Source organism: Heterocephalus glaber, unplaced genomic scaffold, assembly GCF_053883595.1.
Source record: "Heterocephalus glaber isolate CG9 unplaced genomic scaffold, H.glaber_assembly_v1.0 deba00001457, whole genome shotgun sequence".
Classification (NCBI taxonomy): domain Eukaryota; kingdom Metazoa; phylum Chordata; class Mammalia; order Rodentia; family Bathyergidae; genus Heterocephalus; species Heterocephalus glaber.
The window spans coordinates 26741626-26749151 of record NW_028258305.1 but is presented as its reverse complement, the minus strand read 5'-3'; the positions used below and the strand labels follow the sequence as shown (position 1 = coordinate 26749151).

At 40.3% G+C, this 7526-nt stretch overlaps 1 pseudogene; it reads left to right on the top strand.

The window, feature by feature from the left end:
• The first annotated feature begins 1087 nt into the window (after positions 1-1087).
• Positions 1088-3459, top strand: LOC101714333 (FYN-binding protein 1 pseudogene; annotated as a pseudogene).
• The last annotated feature ends 4067 nt before the right edge of the window (positions 3460-7526 follow it).

Sequence of the window (7526 nt, the reverse complement as noted above, 5' to 3'; positions counted from 1 at the left end):
CAATTTCTTTCCTATTTTTCAAGAAAGCCCATAAAATCATCTGCCTTAGTTATTTTCTAGTTGCTGGAGCAAAACACCCAACACCGACAAGTTAAAGGAGGAAAGGTTTATTTTAGCTCACAGTTTGTAGAGGTTTCAGTCCAAATCAGGGCAGCAAGGCACAGTATAAACAATCCATAGCAGAGTAGGCAGAAAGCAGGAAGCCTGCCTTCCTTCTTTTCTTTTGTATTCTATCCAGGCTACAAGCCTTTTAGTTGATGTCACACACATAATTCCATCACCAACAACTATGCTAAACCAATCAGTGGATTAATCCAGCTATAACTCCAATAACCCAGTATCACATACCTATGATCTAGCCACCTCCCAAAAGTCCCACCTATGAGTACCTATGAGTTTGGGGGGATAACTAGATATAAGCCATAACACCATCCACTAGTGCCAAATAATTTTTAAGGTAATTCATAACCAAACATACACATAGATGGACTAAGGAAAGTTCTATTTGCTGAAGTTTGTCAAATGCTCTATTGTGTTGGAGATTACAGTGAAAACTAAGAACAGGATCTAAGATTTTCCCAAAAGACTAAGAACACTTTGGATCATATCTCTGGCATCCCAGAACCCCAGGAAATTATGTTGTTCTTCTGAGCACTTACCTTTAGGACTCCACATTTCAAGATCTCATTTAAAATTCCCACAGGTATTTATGGGGATTAGTCCACAGCTCTATGATCAATCAACAGCATATGGTACCTGGTGTTCTATGAGAAGGAAATTCTATGAGAATAGAAATGGTCTATTCACTGCTACAACCATGTCTGGTGTGTGGCATATGCTCAATTGTGTCAATTCTACTATTAATAATAATAGTAACAGCTTTTAGGTCTTACCCATAAGAAATCTTAGAGCTGAATTTTGAACACAGATCTATCTTGCTTTGAAGTGACATCACAGTGGCCAAATGTATATACTTGAGGCTTTAAAATAGGCAAATAAGAAATGAGTATGGACTTGCACATTCACTGCCAGAGTCCCAGCGTCTTCAGGCCACTGTGTCCAGGCTCATCGACTCTTTTCAATAGAAATGGATGGAAAAGCAGATGTGAAGTCTCTCATGGAGAAGTTTAACACGGGGAGCAACCTGGCAGAGGAGGTCTCAGGCAATAACCAGCCCTTCAAAGCCACAGCACAAAACTCACCTTTGGGAATACAAGCCAGAAAGAACTTATTTGACAACCAGGAAAATGTCAACCCTCCCACAGGACCCAGCAACATGCCCAAGTTTGGGACTCCAAAGCCACCTTTGGCAGTGAAACCTACTTTCGAGGAAAAGCCTGACGAGGAGCCCAAACCTCCTTTTGTAAAACCCAGTGGAGTGAACCAAAGATTTGGAACATTGTCAAACTTGGCCACCAGAGAGCCTGACATAAAAATGGGATTTCCAAAACCTGGAGGCCTCAAGGCCATCAATTTGCCAAAAGAAGATTCCAAACCTGTGTTTCCCCGGCCTCCTGGAAATAAGTCGTCACTTCACAGTGTGAACCAAGACCAAGACATGAAGACACCAGGCCCAAAGCCCGGGACTGTCCCTCCAGCCCCGGAAAGTGAGCAAAGACTAGCATTCCCCAGGCTGGCTGGGGCTAAAGGCAAGTTTACGTCAGCCTCACCAGATCATGATGCCAAACCCCTGTTCCCCAAACCCATCATTGGCCAGAAGCCAGCCCTGGGTATGGAAAACTCCCATGAAGACGAGAGCCTCACTAAGAATATGTCTGCCCAGAAAGGATCCCCCACACCCCTAGGAGCCAAGTCCAAGGGAGGCTCTTTAAAACCAACAAGGGAAGACCCAGAAAATAAAGGCCATGGAAGTGATGCATCAAGTTCTCCATTCACTGGAGTGGTTCTGAAACCTGCTGGAAGCCGAGGAAGCCCAGGCCTTTCCAGAAATGGTGAAGAAAATAAAGAATATAGGAAGATATATGCCACTAAGAATATCTTCCTCAGCAAAGTGAATCAGGAAGAGTCAACCAAGTTCCCTAAACCTCCTTCCAAGCTGACAGTGGGGGGGCCATGGGGCCAAAGTCAAGAGAAAGAAAAGGAAGACAAAAATCCAGCCATCCCAAAGCAGAAACCATTGCCTCCTTTGTCTACCTTGGGTCCACCTCCACCCAAACCCAGCAGACCACCCAATGTTGACCTGACGAAATTCCGAAAAGCTGATTCTGCAAACAGTACCAGCAAAAGCCAGACATCTTACTCCACAACTGCCCTACCACCAACTCCACCATCCCAGTCAGCCAGCCAGCCTCCATTGCCGGCATCTCATCCGTCACAACCTCCAGCCCCAAGCCTACCTCCCAGAAACATTAAACCTCCCTTTGACCCAAAAAGCCCTGTAAATGAAGAAAATCAAGATGGTGTCATGCATTCTGATGGTACTGGAAATCTAGAAGAGGATCAAGACAGTGAAGTAGAAACATATGAAGACATAGAGGCATCCAAAGAATGAGACAAGAAATGGGAAAAGGAGGAAAAGAAGAGAATAGAGCTGGAAAGAAAGGAACAGAAGGAGAAAGAGAAGAAAGAACAAGAATTAAGGAAAAAATTTAAACTAACTGGCCGTATTCAAGTCATCCATCAGGCAAAAGCCTGCTGTGATGTCAAAGGAGGAAAGAATGAACTAAGCTTCAAGCAAGGAGAGGAAAGTGAAATAATCCGTATCGTATCACTGACAACCCTGAATTAAAATGGTTGGGCAGAACAGCAAGGGGGTCATATGGCTATATCAAAACAACTGCTGTAGAGATTGATTATGATTCTTTGAAAAGGAAAAAGTCCTCTTTCACCACTGTCTCCTCAAGACCCATTGAAGATGACCAGGAAGTATACGATGATGTTGCTGAGCAGGATGCTAGTAACAGCCAAAGTCAGAGTGGAAGTGGAGGCGTCTTCCCACCACCACCAGATGATGACATTTATGATGGGATAGAAGAGGAAGATGCTAATGATGGTTTCCCTTCTCCTCCTAAACAATTGGAAGTGGAAGAAGAAGTGTATGATGATGTGGATGCCTCTGATTTCCCTGCCCTGCCAGCAGAGATGAGTTATGGAAGCAGCACTGGAAAAGCCAAGACAGAAGATAAAGATCCTAAGAAACCAAAAAAACAAGGAAAAGAAGAAAAAGACCTCAGGAAAAAATTTAAATATGATGGTGAAATTAGAGTTCTATATTCAACCAAAGTTTCATCTTCCTTAACTTCTAAAAAGTGGGGGACTAGAGATCTACAGATAAGGCCTGGTGAACCTCTTGAAGTTATACAAAACACAGATGATACAAAAGTTCTCTGCAGGAATGAAGAAGGAAAATATGGTTATGTGCTTCGGAGTCATCTGGTAGACAATGATGGAGAGATCTATGATGATATTGCTGATGGCTGCATCTATGACAATGACTAGGACTCAGCTTCTTCATTCTGTTGTGTACATTGTTGTTCAAGAAATCTAGCTTCTATGTAGCATATGTAATTGGATATCATAAACAAATGAATGCACAGAAATTCTTATGACCATTGGTTATGAAATTCTGATTATCTTTATAAAAATTTGAAATTTTGAACTTAGAAAATGATCTTTCTTCTTAATATCTCAAAGGACTGCATAAGGTGTAAAAATTATTAAATTTCTGCTTTGGCTACAAAAAAAAAAAAAAGAAATGAGTATGATATGGGGCCAGCTCTCCATTCTTTGTCCAGCATGACAGACATTGGGCAAAATTCCTTCAGTTAGTCATGAGAAAAGGCATGCATGTGATGTTCTCAGAGAGCAGGAAATTTTATTTAGGGTAGGAGAGGAGTTCTAGTCAAAGAAAATCTTGACTTGTAGTTTCAGCTTTCATATGTTAAAAAGTTACAAGTCATTACTCCTATCCTTACCAGAAAAAAAAAAGGGGGCTGAACAAACTGAAAACCAGTGACTTTTCTTGGAACCCACGGAGAATTAGGGCCTTAGGACAAACCGTTATCCTGAAATCAAGAGACAAAAATGGAAATCTGTTTACCGGTAACAGAGTCATAAACTAATAGGAGCACTTAAATGGTCATGGTCATTTTTTATAATTACTGGAGCCAGAGTGTGTTCTAGCTCAAGAATGAGAAACTCCTGGGGGCTGTGGTTCTGAAGGGAGCCCACATTTTCTTGGGTTTTCCTCCAGGGCATGTACAAGGTTCTCAATTTAAAAAGCTAAGAAACATTCCCTCATAGGTCTGTTAGGGGGAGGGGAAACATATCCATTGTGAAATATATCTAGAGACTTCTTCATTACAAAGGCCTGATCTCCAGAGGAACACAATACCAGAACCTCATCCCATCAGGGGAGAGACATTTCCCCAACTTGTCTTCTTCATCCTTCTTGCCTCACTCAAGGTTGAAAAAGAACTAAGAAACACATGTGACAATCAAATTCTAGAAACATAGGAATATGAAAAGATTGAGACTTAATCATAAAAACATAGAACACTTCCCTCCCACACACTTTAATACCCTACCAGTAGGGTGTAAGTATAAGAATAGCAGATTATAGCTAAAAGAGCTGCAATACATAGACATTAACTAAGGAGTTCTTAGGGAAGTCCAAATACATGAGACATGAGAGAAACTGGAGCCTCTGGCACCTACAGCTAAAGGAAACATTAAACATACTCCACCCCTGTCTAGATCAATATAAAGCCTCACACTAAAGGCCTTGTTTACCTGAGTTTTTATTGTCAAATACGTCATATATACTTTTAAACAAAAAAATCAAATAAGCAACAATATTAAAATAAAGTAGTAGTACTGTAGTATAACCCAGAGTATAAAATAAATATTTATAGGTGATATAAATAATTTAATAAGTAAATAAAGAGGAGGAAAAAATGAATCTCCCATGTATATTAATTCCAAACAATTTAAATAAATCCATATTGATCTTTCAAGGAAGTAGAGCAAAACTTGCCCTCCCTACCTCAGGGCTGAACCCAATGCTTCCTATTGAAAGACTACAGTATATAGATGGGGGGAAGAAATTTTACAGGAAAGACCTGACTAGTAAATGTCAACAGTGATGGTTTATATTGATAGTGTGTCTTCTTGACATGAGGGTATGAGAATAACACTTTTCCTCTGAGGTCTTCCTCCCAAAAAGCCCATAATCCCAGTTTGGTCAAGAGAAAAACATCAGACAAATCCCAGTAGAGAGGCATTCTACAAAACACTGGCTAGTATTCCTCAAAACTATCATCAAAAATAAGGAAAGTCAAAAAGAGTCTAAGGAGACACAACTACTAAATATAATGTGATATATCCTATATTGGATTCTAGGAAGAAAAAAAAATTAGGTAAAAATTTAGTAAATCTGAATAAAGTATGAACTTCTGTCAATAATAATGTATCAATATTGGCTCATTACCTATAATAAGTGCATCATACTAGTGTAAGATGTTAATCATAAGAAGCCCTGATTGGGAGATACATGAAAACTGCAATTTCTCTAAATCTAACACTTTCCTAAACAATAGAGTTTCGTTTTAAAAAACAATCAGTCTAATTCATTATGAGTTACATATGCATACTCTGCTTATTGAAAAGGTTTTCATTTTGCGCATTGGTTAAATGACAGGAGACAGTGAAGAAGGGATAGAAAAACAAGAAATCAGTGAACATGTCTAAGACATACAATTTTCAGTATATCAAGGTACAGTCTTAGAGCTTTTTCTTTGAGCTACAAAACAAGTATCTAGTATAGCAAGCAACAGCTTCCAAGCAAGACAAGTACTATGCCTGAAGGTCAAACTTGCCTCTGGTTTCTTCATTTAGATGAAGTCCTGGTTCTCTTACCACAGGGGAGGCAGCTTCCAAATGTCATTTATTCTGGAACAATCTATGATGCTTTCACCTTTACCATAAACCTCACTTTTGAAGCCAATCATTTTCTTAGAGCACACCCTTTCAGATAATATCCTGTCTGCAGGCTTCATTGGTGTACTTTATGGATGTGTCATATTCAAAGCTGGTCTCCATTGTGTCTGCCTCACCCACACAATGTACTGCTCCATCCTCCTTTGTCTTTTTCAACCCACACTTCTGTCTCACTCACACTATGTGCATTGATGGTGAGAAGAAAAATGATCCCTCAAGAATGAAGAATTTATGCTAGGATATTTTTGTGAAGGCTTATTCTGGATTTTCAGTGACAGAGAGACAAAGAGAAATTTCAAAAGATATATGCAGGCACATGGATTCCAAGCCTAGTTTTGACAGGATATAGTTATAGGGCCTTTGAAGTCACTTGACCTCTTCTCTGAGCCCAGCATTGTCTGTAAAATGAGGGAGTTAGACTAGATTTACAAAGACCTGCAGGCTCCAACCAGAAATAGTGCTGTGATCAACTGAGCTGAAAAGCAAGCTCACTCTCTAACCCTCTTATTAACTTTCTCAGGTCAGTTCTTTTTCTATCAGCAGACAGGAATGAGTATTAAGCAGCCTCATATAAGTTCCTCTAGGGAAACATCTAATTCACATTATAATATAGCCCTCAACTCAGCAACCCCTCAGTGCCATGCACGTGGTGGGTATTTAAGAACTATGTGCTTAAGGATTAAACAAAGATGGAAAGTGGAACCAAAGAAAAGTAAAATAAGAACAATAAAAAAAAATTTCCAAAAAAAAAAAATTTCCTTCTTTGAGTTTTATATGCTAATTTCTGATTGGCACATGTGCCTGCTCCCAGGGTTGATGGCAGGACCAGTGGTCAGGACTCTGGACTGGCCATATAACAGACACCCAGGGAAGCATCTTCTCCCTGGTTGTGAAAGCTGGCTCCCTCACAGCAAGCAGAAGTATGGGCAAAGTCTCAGTCTTCAAACAGGCCCTGGGGAGATTGGAGAGGCCCAAACACAGTCAGACCATGATTCGCATTACAGATGTGAGACAGGAAGGCAAAGAGCTTAGGATTTATCACTCAGAGTACCCTGATGGCATGAGTTCCATATCACTCTGTCACCTATTCCGAGTTACAGGTCCAGGGACCTTCACTGGGGCCCTTGGTAATTTCTCGTTTTACCTGGTTTTCTCCCCCACACTTTCACACTACTAATTAGAAGTAATAATAATTAGTCATTTCACAACCACAGACCCTTAGCGTATCCATCTTCTCCAGCACCCAGGATTCCCAGTTGCCTCAAAGCAAACCTATTCCTTGTCTCAGACTAAGTCTCAACCATCACATCTGCTAGTTACCAAATTCAGCTAATTCTCCTTTAACAACATGTTTTACATATCATTTCCTCCCTTGCATTTTAACCAGAAAGGCTGAGACTTTCATCATTTTTGCCATAGAATATTGCTGTCTCCCTCCCCAAGAGCTCTCAGATATACCAAGGATGAGATTATCTTTCTGAAACATGGGTCTAATCATTATCATTCCTCTATTTTTCTTTAAAGAAAAAAAAAAAGCTCCTGGGGAGGGGATGAGGAGTGGGTGTGGG